Here is an 18,801-nt window from a genome sequence, read left to right as displayed (position 1 = left end):
CCAACAGTACCCAAAGAATTTTCTGCAGAAACACAGTACCAAAGGAGTCCAGTCTTCACCTCAGGTCACTGGATAGCGCCCACGTCTCTGAACCATATAGCAAGACAGGAAGCACCAGGACTCTAAAGACTTGGACCTTTGTCCTTTTGCATAGGTATCGGGACCGCCACATACCCCATTCCAGCAACCTCATGACCCTCCATGCTCTCCCAATCCGTCTACTGACTTCATATGAAGAGTCATCAGAGACATGAATGTCACTGCCAAGGTAAGTAAATAAAGAATGGTGTACATATTCAACCTAAATCAAATAATAAAAAATTAACATATCAGACACAAAGCATGAATGTGAACATGAGACATGACAGGATTCAAACCTGAGATGCTGGACACATCCACCTATCAGTTTCCAAAAATATAACACACAAAAAAAAAGATCCATTTATTTTAAGGAGTAGGGTTGCAGATAATGTAATTATAGATAACTCATATCTGTTTCTAATACAACCTCCACCCAGTTCTTAAAAAAATCACTGTGCATCTACACTGATGTGTCAGAGCACCAGGAAGAGTACTTCTTATCCAAATTGCGGGATAATATGTATGTGGCTTTTCCAACAGGTAATTTGCCGCTACATAGTGCTCTGAATGATGATGTCATTATCTTGTCACCTATACCTGTAACCCGTTTATATCTACATAATCTGCACCGTTATTTGATTGTCTACAGTTAGAGTAAATATTACTGGACCAATACCGCACATCTAATGAAACTGTCAAATATGGAGACACCTGCACAAGCTATGTGGATTTACTGCTTTCAGCTTGCTATTTGGTATATTTAGTACTATACGTCCATCTATGGCCGAAAAAACATGCATTTCGCGAATATCAAAGTGTAAATATTGTGCTGAATTAGTTGCTATCTTTTTGTGATCAGTCCTAAAATAAAGAAATTACTACACTGTAAAAGGGCAACACGCAAGCGCAAGTTCCAAAGCTAACTTACAAGGTTCAGTTTTATCAGATAGATTATAACGATTTTTACTTGGGTATAAAATTCAAGCAACTGGCAGACACGCGCCGAATTAGAGGCTACTTAGCGCCCCACACTGAAGGGTGTGATCGACGGCTCGCCACGGTTTAAAAGCGCGAGACTCCGCTCCAGAGAGGTAAAGGAACGAAGTGGCACACATCGTGTGGGCATCCAGACATTCCAGTCCGGGTTTTGTGTGTCTCCAGCGTGAAGCTGATATCGAGTGACAGCTGGAGTTTGTAGGCTGGGATCAGTGAGCGCTGCTAAGAAAGCTTCATCTGCAAATAGGATGACTAGGAGCTTTTGTGGGGAGCGCTGCGTTAGCCCGCTGCAAGTGGACAGGGTCCCGGGCAGTACATGGTCAGTTTCTGGATGCCAGATACATGTTACCGGAAAGGATTTAAAACAGTACTGGCTGTGAAAAGTGGATTCCTACTGGATTTTTTTTTATCATTTTGAAGAACAAAAGTTGGCATTGAAAGCTCGCGGTGCTTTATGATACAAAACACACATACTCTGAAGATATCGTTTTTGTACTTATTTGTATATGAAGCGTACCTCATTCTAACACCCATGTAGTTTCAAGACGAAGCCGCTGACACGCTCTTACTGGAACTGCCCAAAGACCAAATCTTAAATGGATTACTAACGGGACGGATACCGCAGCTAGTTCTGCTAACCTTGCTGGCTGCCTTCTACTCAGCAGAAGGTAAAGTACACAGTTTTGTTCAAGCATATACACTATTGGTAGATATTACATTTGCGTTGTTTTCATAAGCGCTGCTATTTGATTCTCAGTAAAGATGCGTTATCATGTAACGCAGGGATTGCAATAGCCTGTGTGTGCGAATGTACGTGTGTGCCTGGGAGTACAGTAGGACCGCGGCCGCACGGCTTTCTCCTCTCGCTCTCTGAACAATGACTTCTGAAAGAATTCATTCATTCACTTCTGAAAGAATTCATTTCAAAGGAAGACGGGACGTATTGTGTGTATATGTAAGGAAAGTATATGTAAGGAAAGTATCGATTTAGGCTAGCAAATCAAGTTTCAGTCCATTCACGCCGCACCAGAACAACATGCAGATATTAAAATCAAACGAGCAGTAAGCAATCGCAGAGTGTGCGATTCAGTTTATGCTCGCATTTAATGTTTCTCGCCTTCAGGAATCTCTTGCGACTTGTCTATCACAGTTGGCATCTTTGTCCTCTTAATCGCGGTGATGCGATTTCGCCCTCAAAGTTTCTGTGAAAGATCGAGAGAAAAAAAAATGTAACTGACACTAGTTTGCTTAAACGGACAGCATGAAAGAACAGAAGTACACTATACGAATACAGTAAAGTACACAACGTACATTTTCCTCCAGAATGAGAAGTCGCTATTCGTGGACAGTTCTTGAGTTTGCTTCTTAGGCGGCTTCTTACGCGACAAACGAGGTTATCCAGTGCAGCACCTCTCGGGCATTTTGGCTTTCACAGAACGGTGTAGATTTTAAAAGCTAAGGGCGACTGCAGGTGCGGCTACCTTTTAGACGCCTTGAATTCGGCTTTTGTTATTAAAAACCGCGCTTGTCAGTTCTAAAGTATTACGCTTTCAGTTTATAAAAAGATAAACAAGTTACATTTCCGGAATCGTAAAATGCACCGGTGTATCATGCTTGTGCGATATTTATTTGCGAATGAAAATGTGGAGTATATTTTTAAGAACAAATTATTTGTAACAAACGGAGAGATTTTTAAAATACAATTTATAAACAAAAGACCGCCTCCCATACTTTTGGTTAGCATAGACGGTGAGTGTACGTATAATATCTTAAGGTGTGGCTTTAAATACTCTTAAAATTAGCGAGGGTATTATACTGAAGAAATATCTCCAAAAATAAAAACACTGGGATACAGTAAATGCTGATAACATCCATTGTTTATCGAATTTGTGTCTGCGATTTCAATTCCTTAAAGCACAATAACTTTTACAGCAGTCCAGAGCAGATGCGCAGAAATCCATTGTGTCTTAAAATATAAAAAGCAAGGAATTCACAGTGCGGGGAACGGTAAAGCCGGAGGCAAACGATATCTGTTATGTGTCCGCTGTGGAAATTTAGTGACAGGTAGTGATTAACCTAGTTAGTAGTACATCTTTACACTAACACGGAGAAATATAGCCCACTGTTGTTCTGTTGGCTTTAGCAGCGGAAGGTGTAAAATAGCCAAATCCGTGCGAGTGAGGGAGGAGGGACAAGGCAATCGCTGGTAGTGCAGCCGTGTCGGGATTACATCGACCCCCTCTTAGCCGAGCGTCCCCGCCTAGCCACTGTGCGGGCTGGCCAGCAGGTTCTGAGCAAAGTCGAATGCAGACTCGCACAGTGAGCAGTCAGATGGGATCGGTTCCGATTTTATTGTATTAGTTCAGTGCCAGGACCACATTATTGCGTTATTATATTTTGTCAGCATCCTTGGAAGATCTGTGTTGTTATATTCAGTACATTGCACTAGTGTACTCTATTGTTACATATTCAGCATAATGTAAAAATACATATAGTATATGGTAGTAGATGTCTACTGAATATATATATATATATATATATATATATATATATATATATATATATATATATATATATATATATATGTATATATACATAAAGTGGATTTATACATATGTGTTAGTATATATGGAAGATACTGTAGGTCGTTCACTCAACATAACGTTGCCTGTTCATACCAGATAGACAAATAGAGCTCCTTTCTATCTCTGTTAGATTATAGAGACATAAAACACCACTAGGGAAAAATCATGTTAAATCGTGGCATAGTGACTTTTTGGAAATCAAATTAAGAACTGAGCAGAGATAACAGTTATAAAGAAGCTCTCAGGTAACTGACATTGTTTACCTTACCTGTTTTTAGTCTTTGCAGATTATGTGCTGCAGAAATCTAAATTCATTTCAACAGCATACTGTATATTCAGAAGCCCTTGTTTGCATTTATTTCCAGGCCTTACAGACCCTGCCATCTGTTTTTGCTGTTGCACATTTTGATATACTTTACCATTTTAAAGGAAGAATGAAACAAGCCTACTGTTCCAATTTGCTGGATTATACAATGCATGTATTTTAAAATGCTTTTAAGACATTGATTCATGAAAGGGCCCTCGGAAAATATCATAAAAGCTGCCTTGCACATGCCTTCATTTCATTACTGATGTTGCTATGTGACTACAGGATTGAAGATTATTGAAATATATATTCAGTTGAATTGAATGGGTTCTTGTAAATCACATTTCTACTTCAAATCCCTGTGTACTAATGTGCATATGCTTTATGTATAGTACATTTATATATTTTTTGGAAGATTAAACAAATAGGACTGTCACCAGGTTAGTATTAGAATAAACATACAGTAAGCTTATTTATTTTAAATAAGATTTATTACATGTCTTTGTAAACAGTTCTGAGATATTATGTGTAAAGTATTGAAGAATAACTGGAGGTGGAGTTGGGATAGTTGCTGACTTTGCTAGAGATATTTCAATGAAGACGTTCATTTGGAACATCTAAGAAAGTTGTCTCTTGTCCAAGTAGGTCTAGGCAATGAATAACAAATGTTTTTTTGTTTCATTCAGATAATACATAGTTAGATAGACTTATAGAATCTGCAGTCATCAGTTCATGGGGAGTAGGAACTGGTTAAAATCCTAATTTCTAAACAGGCTTTGGTTATAATAGATTATATGAAAATGAGTTACATATTACCATAAACAGTGATTAAATAAAAATAGCAAATTTCTGCAGAACAAAAAAAAAAAAAATTTGGGCAGAGGCAGGGAAGCTGAAAAGACATGGCACCTGAACGTTATTTCAGGATAATGTATGCTCTGAATTTCCATACAATGTTTTCAAGTGGAAGCCAAGTGCACTTGGAAATGGGCTTGATGTGTATATGCCTGTGATCATCCTGAGTTATGGCCTTGCTAGTCTCTGTCACTGGGATCTTCATCTATTAATCATGGAGGCTGCTTTCTTATTCGGTTGCCATAGTTTCAAAGCCTCAGATAGTGTTGGGGTGCCTTGGGAATGGATGAAAATATAGCGAGCAGTGCACTTAGCAGGATTTTTTCTCCTGTAGATTATCTAAAAAAGTGTTTTCAGTAAAATGTTGTTTTGTGTAATCAAGAAAGCAAATAAACACAAATGGAAAACCCCGAGAGCTATTTGTAAGTGGCAGCAAATGGAGAATGTTTTAGAAAGTTTCAGTTCATATTTGCTTAAATCTGCCTTAGCATCTGCACAGCAATTCAAGGGCTAATGGCTTCTCTGTGTGGCAGACCCTAAGAGGCTTTTCAATACAGAGAACAAGGAGAAAGCTGCTCCAGTGGAATAACTTTAAGCAAGTCTTTTTACAAAAAGGACAGCATGGTCAAACTTTTCTCATGTGGCTACATATATGCGCTTATTAGTGTTGGCACTACGAAGTGTGTTTTGCAGCCTTTCAGATTTTAAAGATTTGTATAATTTGGGTAAGGACTATCTATATATTATTTAAAATATGAACTATGTGTTCTTGATATCTGATAGCACAGAATGTATTCATTCTTTCTTGTTTTAAACTTTAGTGTAGCTAGAAGACACAATTTTGACATTTGAAAAGCATAAATGATTGTTTTGGCTTTCTGAAAAAAAAATATATATATACTGTAGATACATAGAGATATGGATAAATAGATATGAGGGCAATTCTGATTACATTTTCTTCTGTTATTTTTAAAGCTATTTTAATGGTATATTTTCTAGCCTTATTCTGCCATCTGGGGTATGTTTCTATAACTGTTTATGAAGTTCTGATCAAGCACTTCAGTCTTTATCATTTATAAATACTTTTGGAGTAAACATTTAAATCTAAGTAAACCATTGATTTGGATATGTTGATGTGCAAGTGTATTCACAAAGACTTTTGAAAAATGACGGACTCAAATTTGTAAATGTAGCTAAGTATTTTCATTGGGCACAGTAATGCAATTGGTATTATAGATGCAATAAAAATTGAAGCTTGCTCAGTCTCAGAAGATCCTTCTTTGCTTCATTTTGGATCGCTCCTCTACTATTCCTTATGGACAAATCTTGGTCTCAAAGTGTGAAAGCAGCCTTTGAACTTGCAGCATATCTTTCCCATAGGCTGCAATTATCACCCTGAAAACTCCACACCAAGTGTAGAAAGCGTGTGCGAAAAGCTAATCTTGAGTTTTAGTAACACAAGGATCTTTGATTGTGTAAGAAAACTCACCTTGCTCATGTTTCACACCACTAATATGCTTACTGGGTAATGTAGGGGCAGGCAATATGAGAACGACACTACCTGATCAACGCTTAAAGGGTTACTTGGAGAAATTCAGCCATCTTTTATCTTTCACATGCCTGTAGTGCAGTGATTAGGCTCAGGTATCAGGTAAGGTACACCACTGATGTCATAGTCTTCAAAACCTTGCAGGGCTCTGTAAAGACATGAAGAGCATAGCTTCTGCAAATTCCACAAGGAGGGTCCACAGTGCTGCTCACTATTTTTTTGTCATTTTCTTTGTTTCTGGTTTAGATAGGTGTATTTCATTCAAAGAAGTTTTTGTTCATTGCTTGTAGTGTAACATGTGTTTGCATTTGTAGTTGAAGTGTATCTTCAAAAGCATCTGCCAGTTTACAGCCAAATTACAGTATTTCAGAATTACATTGTAGGTGGTCTTTTTGTTGTGTGATGTGCTTCATAAAGCTGCCTGGTGAGTTGTTGTAAAAGAGTGATATATTGTACTACTTGAGACAGAATGTGCAACGAAAATTATTGTTTATGGTTTTGTCTCAGAGTGATTTTGAAGCTTCACTTTGATAGGAGCTGCAATTTAAGATAAGTGGCTTGGAGTCTGGTTTACTTTAAAATATGTGATTTATATTTTAATACCTCTAATTGATAATGTGCAGTGTATCTGTCCAAACCCTGTTATTTGGAGACCCGATGGCGCAGATGGAGTTCTTTTGACATGTTTTAAATGATAATTTGATGGGGAAAAAAGACTGAAAGATCTGTTTACTGTGCTGCTTTATATTGCCTACTTTGTTTGATAGATCACGTAGACCGCTATAGTTTTAATACAAAGACGTTGTTTGTCTGCCTGTCTGTCTTTTCAGCGGGTCTTTATAATAATGTGTAGTACTGTAATCCTTCCAATTTAAATAATTTTGGTGTTGTTTTGCTGTGATTATCCTTAAAGTAAACTTGAATTTAAAATTTAATATTAAGTTATGTGAATGACTTATGATGTAGAAGCTTTATCCAGTTGAGCAGTGCATGGTCTTTGTTTCATTAGCGTTTACCTTTAGCTTTTCAAAATCATTACTTTATATAATATTCTTACACCACATAATTTCAGGATAGATTTTTTTTTTTTGGTGAAAGGAGCAGGACATTTTTTAAATTTCAAATGAAACACCTTCGTTTTACTTTTGTCAGTGAAAGTGAGAAGACTATGTTATCTTCAAGACATTTCCTTTCAACCATGATTAAAAGGAAATTATTACTCCGAAGCAGTCTGATTAACACACCACAAAGACGGATTCTCTGTGCCAAGTTTTCTTTTCTTTAATTGCTGATCCTGAGTTTTAACTAAAGACTTTGTGCATTCCTGTTTTTTTATTTTCAAGTTGTCCCTTTCAGTTTTCTGATTTAGGCTTAACTTTCAACTTTTATTCTTTGTGAGTATAAACCTGAAACTGCTTTAATAAATATGTGAATGTGCACTGTTTATATATACAGAATGACTGAGAAAAGTTTCTGGGATTTCAATACGTTATATCTCTTTATGTATAGAATAAAAGTTTAAACATAAAAGTTTAAGAATCTAATCGTGTTTCTTAATATGTGAGTGCCAGCTATACCAACGTTCAACATCACATGGTCAGATTTATTGTATCAATGATCCAAGTCATACATGTTTTCAGCATAGTCAATGCTTTTCAGTTTTTTAAGGTTCAGAACTTATTGGTGATCAGGCTATTAGATTATAATGTGTGTTTTTTTCAAATAGATTTAAAAAGCCTGTGAGGGATGATATAATTTTTTTGCACTTGTATACTGTATATGTGTCTGTGTTTTGCAGTCTTTTAGTCTTGCAGATTTTTGTGTGATTCTGTTGGGGTCAGTCATGTAACATCTATGCCTTCATATGGCCAGTATGAAAAGAGGGTGAAATTTGGACAAATGTACATATTCTAGTCCAGCATAGATGCTGCTTGCCCAGATTTACTGAATTTTGGACACAACATTCTTTTTCGCTGTCTCTGTGAATATGTACTGTATAAGAAATGTAATAAGACATAAAGAAATCTGCTCATCTCACACATGTGGCCATCAGTTATATGCCAATGTTATGTTTTTTTGTTTTATGATGCTTGTATGAGAGTGAAGTTGTAAAGTTAAGATCCAGTTGTAAATTTAGGCTTGTTTCAAGTTCCAGTCTCATCCCATAGAAAGAAATTATCAGTTTCCAGTTTCTTGATCAGTAGGAGCAGAAAATGTTTAAAATGATTAATGGAAGGACGAATGTCAAGCTCTAAAGCAAGACAAGCCACCCTACCTTGACCTTTGTTAGTTTGTTATCAAGAAGAATATTGGATTTGCTGGATTTTTTTTGATTTCTGGCAAGTTTTTTATGCACTGTATGATCCTTCCCCACATATAATTGTAATAGCATGCCTGAAATGAAAACCGTCAGCTTTCATCTGCTGTCAGTCAGTGCTTGAGAAGGTTTGCCACATTATACTGCTCTTCTGTCTGGTGTACCCAAAGAAACTAAGCTACGATTCAAATGCAAGTTTTAAAACATGTTTTGTGAAAGAATATATATTTGCATAAACTGAATCATTAATAGAGCTGAAGGTTCTGTTATAAATAATATAAAAATCTGTAACATTACAGATTAATGAAATTTAAAGAACATTATATCAGAACATATGAAAATTGCTGCATTCAGCACAGATATTTTTTTTGTTGTTTAAAACTAAAAGATAATAAAGAAAAGATTTCCATTAAAATTAAGCTGCACAAAAGTGGTGTCTAGAAGAAAAGAACAAATAACAGAAACTTGAGAGTGTACTTCTACTTGGAACACAAAGTTGCATAATGTACATAACAGAAAATCAGAGTAAATCTGTGAATATTATTTTGTGTTTGTTGCTTCATATGATAATCTGGCTTTATAAATAAGTCATCATTTGACAGGCACAGTGTAAGTAGGCAAAGATAGTAGTGATATACTGTAGAAGAAGACAACATTTTACATTTCCATATACATCAAGTTACAAAAACCTTTCTTCAACTGCAGATCTTAAGATCGTTAATAATGAATGTAATGTCTAGTACATGAGATTAATAACCCACAGAAATTAATTCGTATTTCATATTGTACAATGTCAGATCAGAGTTTTTCTATACACAGAGCATTGAATATTCACTTTTACCATTTGCCATTAATATTGTACGGTAGGTTTATAGGTGTATAAGATCACACAAAGTACCATCCATCCATTTTATTTTATATTCCTTTTTATCCAGTCCTGGGTGCAGAATATTAAAGCTTGCCATGTAGCATAAAAGTCAAGAGTGAATCCATGATGTGGTGCCAGTGAATTGCAGGGTACACCTACTGACTCACACACTGACAATTATTTCCACTTGTCTAATATGGCGTAACCAGTTAACTTTACATTCTTGTTCTTGATGTGAGAGATTTAGCCAGATTTGAACCCAGTCATTTTGAGCTCTGAGGCTAGTATGGAAGATTGTGAAACTGTGCTTTCCATACAATAACATAACACAGAAAAACTGGGTTAACTGTTCTCTACTCAGTGTTCAAATGTCACAAGGGTTATCTATGAAACTGCTATGTACCGTGGCATTTTCATTTTTGTTGGCACATCACATTTGTTTAGGATAATTCTACAATGGAACGTATTGCACATTAAAGTGTAGTGTAGTGGCAAGCTATATATCGTGCATATGGATCTGAAAATATTATTGTATTGTATGGTAAAATAGAGTAGTGTATTTCCAGTAAATATGTTATATGGAAATGACAGTATTGGTAGAAGACTGAAGTTTTACATTTTTGAAATTGAAATAACTATATTCAAAATGCGTATGATATTGTAGTTTGTGCAAAGTTTACAAAATGTATGCCACAAATTGTCAATTATGTCTAGTACAACATAAATGAATTACATAACTAGAATTGAAGCTTAAAAAATCAAAAGGATTAAACTTAAAAGAAATGAAATTCAATAAAGTAAAAATCCTTTTCCTAGGCTGAGATAGCATTTTCTTTTATAAGCTTTCAATGTATTATTATTTTGGTTTGTGATTTATTTTGCTGCCCTCTATTGTCCATTTTAAGTATTGCAACTTAGAGACAATTTCTTTTCCAATTGAGTTAAACAGGCAAGTAACCAATTAAAAAAAAAGAAAAAACACAAATAAGTCATTGCTTAAAATATGGCTTTGTTTTTTTCTGAGGTTGGTGGTCTCATATGTGAAATATTAATTTTGTTCCTTTTTTATCCCTGTGAACATTATTATATGCTGCCAAACCATGAATAATGCATGTGAAGCATCAGTGCTCCCTGTAGAATTTCAATAGTCGGAGGTCTGGGACTGAACTCTGCTAAATGTTTAATGCTGAATGACTTCTTATCTTAAACAAACATGGTTTAATGTAGTTGGTAAAGTTATTGCTCAGGCAGTTACAGCTAAGCTGCATCCTGAAATCTTGGTGTCCTTGGTGACTTTTGTTTTAATAAACAATGGGCAAAGTACTACGGTAACAGTAGTTATAGTAGTGAACAATAATCATTCTAAAAATTCACTATAGCACTGGGTTTGCTAATGCCACCCCAGAAAAGCTTCTTTTTTGACACCAAATGGTCATTGAGTCCCACAGGTAATGTACCATTTTGTGACTGCACAAACCCAGGTTTGTCTAAGCTACTGTGGTCCCTTTAATAAAGAATAAAATGTGAGTGGTCAGATATCATGTCCCATTAATAAAGAATAAAATGCAAGTGGTCAGAAGTCATGTTTGTTTACTTATATTTCAAAATGTTGTACACTGTGCTTTATTTCATGAAATTAAACAGAAGTATGTTTCCTTCATAATTTTTTGCTTTTGTATAAACACATGCACATACATGAAGTAGGAGTCTGTAAAAATAAGCCTGTATTCAATTCCAGGCCAACCGCTTGTAAAAAGAGTTTGAGAATTCTTTGTGTATAAGCACATTACCTATCTGGGTTGTCTAGAATCCCATTTGGGGTTTGTTCCTATGTTGTGTCCAATACTGCATGAATATTCTTAAGGTGTTTGCAAAACTCTGTTCGAAGAAATGGGTTCTGAAGATGGGTGAATGCGTAAACTTACAAATATATAGATATGTGATCAAACGTGCTTTCAAACTATAAAAAATGTTATCATCCCTCCACCCATTTTCAAACTTGCTTAATTCAGTGCATTGTTTGAGGGTAAGAGTATGTGTTTTTACATGTCCATCAATTTTGTGTTACCTTCTTCTATTCCCATTGTCACATTCACTATTATCTATCAAATTTAACATTGCCAGCTTAATAAACCTTATTGTGATGGGGAAGATAACCCATATAAACATTGAAGCCCAATTGGCAATTGAACCCAGGCATCTGCCTGAGGAAGCAGCACTAACTAGTGTTCCATCAGTGAGGTGTACAGCAGGTTCCTAAAATCATATAAATGTTCGGCTATCTCTTGAATATAACCAAATACATTTGGTCTGAAGATATACAGTGTTTATATTGTAACATGCTTGCACATTGGTGCCAGTGGTTTGTCCCCTCTTTACTTTTGTCAGCCCAGCCACACAGTATTAAAACAAGCCACTTTGCCTATTGAGTCATGAACTTCCCAGATGAACTTGGCTCAGCAGGCAGCAGGCACGGCATGCACCTGTTACAGTATCTGTGATAGTGAAGGCTATCTCTAGGAGACAATCTGCGTACAAAATAACATTGTAAATAGATGACATAGTAAAAGCTGAAATAACAGGCATGTTTGAGACAAGTACGTGCCAGATATTCAAAGGTACAGAGAAGATACTTATTCTTGTAATGGATTTTAGTATACAGGCTTACAAGCAAAAAACAAATTACTGCAATAGCAGTAAACTCATTAAAGCAGGTTCAAATGTAAAAACTCCTATCTATCCATTCTTTTGCTTTCTTAATCTGCTTTTTTAAAAATTATTTTCAGAGAGCTTCCCATTCCAGCAGCACTGGGCTCTAGTTAATTTAGGATATCTGATTAACTTGGTATGCGTATTGTAGTGTCAGGCAAACCACCTGGGCCAGCTACCCACAAAGCACGTTCAGACAAAGCACTAATAAATCGGGTGGATCAGCTTCTCCTGAGTGCCACCGAAGTCCCTGAAAACACCCTGTGTCTTCCAGGGATTGGGTCCTCTATGGCGTGGCTTATTTATATAGGAGCTCTGTGACTACTAGCGAATCCAGTGTTCTGGTGGTAAGTTGTGAGCAACGAGAAACTGTATGAGGAGACTCCTGAGAAGACAGAAGTAGTTAGTTGGAGGAGCCAAAGTTCTGTTTGGGCTAATCAAGTAAAAGGTGCACAAGTAGAAAGAGCTAGGAGGGTCTCTGTTCTCTGGAGAAGTCCAGGAGGTAGCAGGAGTCAAGGAGCCCTGAGAAACCACATGGAGAGGACCACAAGGTAGCAACGAGTCTCCAAATAAATAACAGAATGCAATCAGCAGTCTTTAGAATTGCATGCGAAAGGGGGACTAGACAAGGTGAGTCAAGATGTGCTCTGGAATGCATTTTTGCTGTTTTGGAGGTATTTCTTGTGAACTAGAGATCAGTGAAAAGGCTTGCACAAAATTGCATTTCCTGAGATACTCAGTATTTTGCTTTGCAAAAAAAATGGTGAAGTAAATTTGTTTCTCTTTCAAAAAAATGCCATTCACACAAGATGAAATGCATTTAGTTGCTGTCCATGCATTATTTCTGCATACATCTGCCTGTCACTTACTATTTAAATAAAGATTTCTAGTGGGGAAAAAATCCAATGCAAGTATGCATGCCCTCAACTATGATAAGAAGTTTGCTAGTGGTGGTGGGATTGGCAGCAAAAAACACACTAATGTGCATAATGGTGTGTTTTGGTGTGTCTTCCTGAAGGGCACAAATAAATGCAGCATGTCACATTTGCGAAAAACATGCTGAACTCCTCTGCAGTGATGTAAATGGGAGGCACAGAACACTGTAATTGATTTTACCAGTGTGAAATGGATTACAATTACAGAAAAGAGTCAAGGTAAACAGTAAAGTGTGAAGAGGCTTCAGGGAGAAGTATTCCCTGTTTTCCACCCATCAAAACACCTTTAAAACCTCAAAAAATTGTGTTTCCCACTTCAGAATTTTATTGTGAGTTTTGTAAACCTATATGAGGATCGAGACATGCCTGTTTTACTCATCACAAATCATGACCTTAACAGTGAGAAACTTGGTTTCAGATTATGCTAGTATATTTCTGTAATCAAGCAATAGATGGTGTGAGCTATGTACTTGTTACAATATAATTTAGAAGTGGGAAGAAATATGAGTCACCAGAGAAACCGCAAACCTACACAGGGAGAAACTACAAACTTCACACAGTTGATGTACAGACCAGTAACATAATCATGGTTCACATAGATTTAGGGCTTCAGTGCTTCCCAAGTATAAAACAAATTACTATAAACTAGGGAGATACTGATGGACTTGTTCTCCAATTCCCTTAGATTAGTTTAAGGATATTAGCTTCCCTAGTCATCATGTGGAATGAGGTAATAAAAGGAAAACATGTTGGTACATTCAGGCATTGTTTTGCCTGATTTCTAGGAAACTATGCCTTTCATAAAATGCAGTGCACAGAGCACTGCAAATCACTTTGTTAATCACTAGTGTTAAACAATATGCGTAATCTATGTCAAATAATATTTCTCCCTGTATCCCGGATATGTGACTGTCATATTTAAGCATATAGCAACTATGCATATTTCATCCATATAATCTTTCTTTCTTTCTTTCTTTCTTTCTTTCTTTCTTTCTTTCTTTCTTTCTTTCTTTCTTTCTTTCTTTCTTTGTCATGTTTCATTTATCCACAGAGTTACTGATTCTACTTCTGAAAGAGCCTCATTAAATTGATAATGCATCATGGCTACACATTCTGCCTAAATTATTTAAGGTAGGTATGAATAAATCAGTGCTGTCTGATGTGACCAGGCATACTTACATTTCAAAAGGTTCCTACAACACCAGGTAGCATTGTTTGAATTTAGCAAAATGATAAATGCATGTAGAAATAAAAGCTAATATGCAATTAGACAGCTAGGGGGTGAGAGTCATATAGACATCTTTGTTTAGATCCCCCATGTTGTGTGAACAAGTGGTTAGGTGCTTAGGGACCAGAGGTTAGAGGAAGGAATATGGCAGGTAGACCTATGTTTCACTAGGTGGAATTAGGTAATGTTCATTCTACTTGCAGCACATAAACCTCTGATACAAATGTACATATACTTTCATCTTCTTTTGGTATTTTAGTAATTTTTCACACATTTATGCATCTCATAGATACAGTCTTTGTTTTTTTTCTTGAGATAAGAGAAGGAACGGACAATATAATGGTATCCTTTCCTTTTCTTAACTTGGACTTAGCTTTGTGCCAATGATGGTTAAAAAAAAAATTGGCCACAGCAACAAAATGAAACGGGCCGCTTCCAAACTTGCTTAGCAACTGTTGTGGATCACCAGCTTGGTCAGTGGGCTGCAGTGACCTCATTATTGGATTAGACTCAATTCAGCCACTTTGATTCTGCCTTTGAAAGGATATTACCTTCTGGAAGTGGTAGGTGCTGGTGTCAAGAGATATCTGCAAATTCACTTCTTTTAGGGACACATTTGAAGGGTAAGTGTTTTGCTTTTTTATGCTTAAGCCTTGACAAAATTTGAACACTAGATTCCTTGCATCTAAATTCCATCTTCACCCAGTTTTATCTGATTGCCTAGCTTTAGCCTCCCACATTTGTGTTTGTTAAACTCCTTTCATGGGAATCAACGCATTAAGTCCCACTGATCATTTACACTCAGACAAGCCTATTTATCACCTTTTGAATTGATGCTGAGAGCTCTGCCATTGAACTATCACCCCATGCTATGCAGAGCTGTCTGCTTAAGAGCCACCAGCAACATACATGTAAATCAAGGGTGGCATAAAGAGGCAGATCAACCTTGACGCTTATTGAAAGAGGAGTGTGGCTCTGTGGTGGTGGCATAAGCAAGATATTGTTTTTGCAAGCTGTTCAACCTGCAGACAACATGAGAGCAACAAGTGAAGTTTCTTTTCCTTTATTTTTAGGGAAAAAAAGATTTATGAGATTTATGGTTGCAAAAATATTTGGCAAGCAATTTATTGGGCATGGAAAAGATAAAAATAATTCAAACTAATTCTATTTATAGTTTGGTTGTATTTAAAACAGAAATTGACATTATATTGATTTGGCTTACAACAGTCCCCACCCCCATTAAAATGCTTTTGCCCCGTGGGGTTTCACTGATTGGTTGTGCTGCTCGAGTCCTTTTTTTTTCCCTGAAAAGCCTTGGCGAAGGCATCAGCTGCCTTCACATGGTTTGCACGTAAAAGATGGGGCAAGGGAAAGGGCACATTTTTGCAAGACAAAGCATGGTGGACAGTAGCAAAGGGAGGGGCCATGAGGAGTTTATTGCAATTTGTCAAGTGGAACTGTAGAGACAATGAGTTATTTGTGGCCTAGATATTCATCCATGTGTAAGTTATTTCTATACATTGCTAAATTGTAGACTGGGACCATCAATGAGTTGTTTTTTAATTCTGAAAAAAGTTGTGTACTGCTGAGAGGCTGAATTTCTGCTTCTTGCGCAAATTAGTACTTAAGAAGATTAAAACCTTTTGCAGTTATTTTCCATGAAATGGCTTTGAAATAAGCTGTAAGGCTGTATTGTTGGAAGAAACACATTTTATTAACCTGCCTGTATTCTAATTTTTTTTTCCTTTTTCTATTCTTGTTTGCCCTAAGGAAGGTCGATGATAGCCTTATTTGCAGCATCATGTGAAATACTATTTGTCCCACAGTTACTCAATTTTATTCTTCCTTATTAATTCTTTAATAATTACACATTTATATCTTAAAGCTATAATCTTGCAGAATGTTTTGTTTTGTCTTAATCTATTCCGTTTTGTAATAGTGCTGTAATATGTGGTACAGAATATGGAAGAATAAGAGGAAAGTTTTCATAAGTCTATGTAACCTCAGTACTTTGATACGAGTTACAAAATGGTTGAGTAGAAACACTGTAAGTGATTGACTTAAGAGTTTAATAGGTGGAAAGAAAAAGGGGTGTCAATGAAAGCCAAATATCCACTAACAACAAATAATATATTCTTCTTTGTATAAGCATCACAAATGTCACCTTTGCAGGGAGATAGTGGAGGTTCCTTATAGCTTTTTTTTTTTACTTAGTGGAAGGTTGCTTTCAGCTACTTTTTTCCACACTTCATTGCTGGCTTGGATGAAGGCATAAATAGCGCCGAACTGATTTTCTTTGTTGCATCTGAAGTTACTAAATGGAAATCACTTAACTTTGGGATTTATAGCATTTGGGCAATGTGTGTGTGATGAATTTGTTTTAATACAGTACACAGCAAAATTGTCTTATTTAAATGTATGTATTTTTGTATTCATTAATTTTTTTTTCACACATAGAAAAAATTTTATGTCTTGAATGGAATTTAATAAAGTTTTTTAGCATCTTGGTTATCATTATTTATGCGGCAGCATGGTACTGGTCTTGTAATGTCACATATTGCTATGTATAAATTATGTTGGCAAATGTGCATTCAGGTTATCTCTCAGTGGATACGATAACATCTCATTCTTTAGAGATAGCTTCATAACAAGTAGGCTCTAGTGTCAGATTTAGAATTTTTGGTTTTAAATGCTTCAGTATTTGACGTTTGCTTCCTGGTATTTTCACTTTCCCTTTTGGAACATGATTCCTGGCATTCTCTACATCTTCTGGTCCATTTGCTCTCAATAATGCTCAACACTCTACATATTGTAATAATAGAAGGTTGTGAGACTCAGATGGAGGCCAAAGAAAACATGGCTGGAGGTAGTGTTGGATGTTATGTAAGGAGCACATCTAGCAACTCCTGTCCCAAAGGATTACTCAGGATCTCAGAGAGTGGAAGAAAAAGATTTGAGGAAACAATCAACGAACCTTAATGAACCCATGAAATGGCCGTTAAACTTCCAATAGTGATAATGTTGATGAGACAGCAAAATCTCCAGTGTTGATTAAAATTAAAGTGCATATACAGAGTCACTCTTTCCACATATATATATATATATATATATATGTATCTGTATGTATATATATATATATATACTGTATGTGTATATATATATATATATATATATATATATATATATATATATATATATATACTGTATATACACTTTAAATGGTTACTTGAGCATTATAAGGCTAAAGAAGTATTTTGTAGGTATATATTGAATACTGTACATGTTATGCTTATATTGTAGAAATATGCATCAATTTACACAGTTGCTTCCTTGGTATAGACTTTAGAGTCAGCACTTTGGATTTAAGCATTTCAGCATAATTTCTTTTTATAAGTGTATCACAGACCTGCAATTTAATTTCCTTAGATCAAAAAACAAAAAAATAACAAAAAGCAGTGCTATTCATTAGATCAGATCTATCAAGTTTTCAAAGCCAATCATAGCATTTTCTGAGTCACACCAAGTTGCAAGGCAGGAACCGACCCCGGACTGGTTTGTAGTCCATATCAGAGCACACTCAAGCACATACTTGGCCAGGTTTTTGGGCTCAAGTTAATGTAACTTAGACAGATTTTTAGACAAAACAAATTTTTAGGCTGAATTGCATTTACTTTAATCATATTTTTGGTAAAATCTTAAAAATTTAATCCAAGTTTGCATGATAAATTGTACTGCCTCCTTAAGAAATTTTCCTTTTTTGTCCTCAAGCATGTAAACTTCATGTCAGTTGTTCAAGAATGAGTGTTTTCAAGCACAACACAGATTTGGGGATGTTGTTTAAGCTCTGTATTATAAAATTAGTCAGAGAGTTTGTGTTTTGTAGATGTACACCGATGTCAGAAAAGCAGCTTTACTAATTATTTTCAACAGTGTCAGGAGCATGTTTGCCTGAAAGGAATTATCTGTGTCTGACCTACTGTATATTTGCTGAATCAAAGATTACAGCCTGTTTCAGTACAGAATGTAGCCGTATTGTTTCCTTCAGTGTTTTTTTTTCTTTATTATTCTGCCATGTTTAATGAAAAGTCATAAAACTTTGCATAAAAACTTAACAGATCACACAGTACAATGTCTATTTTGAAAAAAAAAATTAAAAATACTTTTGGAACTGTAGTTTTAACTATTGTAACTTTTTTGAATATATTATATGCAGCATGTCTTAAACTTAAATAAAATATGTGTTTACTGCATCTCACTACGTAATACATATCTGAAGTCTTGTACATTGTGCATGCTACATGCATCTGGCATATTTTTACTTGCTTTAAAATCCGACTTTACCGTAAAGTATAGAATAGACTAGGATTATGG

At 35.8% G+C, this 18,801-nt stretch overlaps 1 protein-coding gene across 4 annotated transcripts in view; it reads left to right on the top strand.

The window, feature by feature from the left end:
- The first annotated feature begins 1,262 nt into the window (after nucleotides 1-1,262).
- Nucleotides 1,263-18,801, top strand: part of sema6a (sema domain, transmembrane domain (TM), and cytoplasmic domain, (semaphorin) 6A) — a 152,010-nt gene continuing 134,471 nt past the window's right edge. For 2 of the 4 annotated variants that reach the window (XM_039758967.1, XM_039758965.1), the window contains exon 1: nucleotides 1,263-1,745. The gene's annotated coding sequence lies outside the window, so the exon portion shown is untranslated. Of the gene's footprint in view, nucleotides 1,746-14,253; nucleotides 14,334-18,801 lie in introns of all 4 variants that reach the window. The other 2 variants (XM_039758966.1, XM_039758968.1) reach the window with 2 other exon arrangements.

This window comes from Polypterus senegalus, chromosome 7 (genome assembly GCF_016835505.1).
Source record: "Polypterus senegalus isolate Bchr_013 chromosome 7, ASM1683550v1, whole genome shotgun sequence".
In the NCBI taxonomy this organism is placed as follows: domain Eukaryota; kingdom Metazoa; phylum Chordata; class Cladistia; order Polypteriformes; family Polypteridae; genus Polypterus; species Polypterus senegalus.
This window is presented reverse-complemented; position numbering and strand designations above follow the sequence as displayed.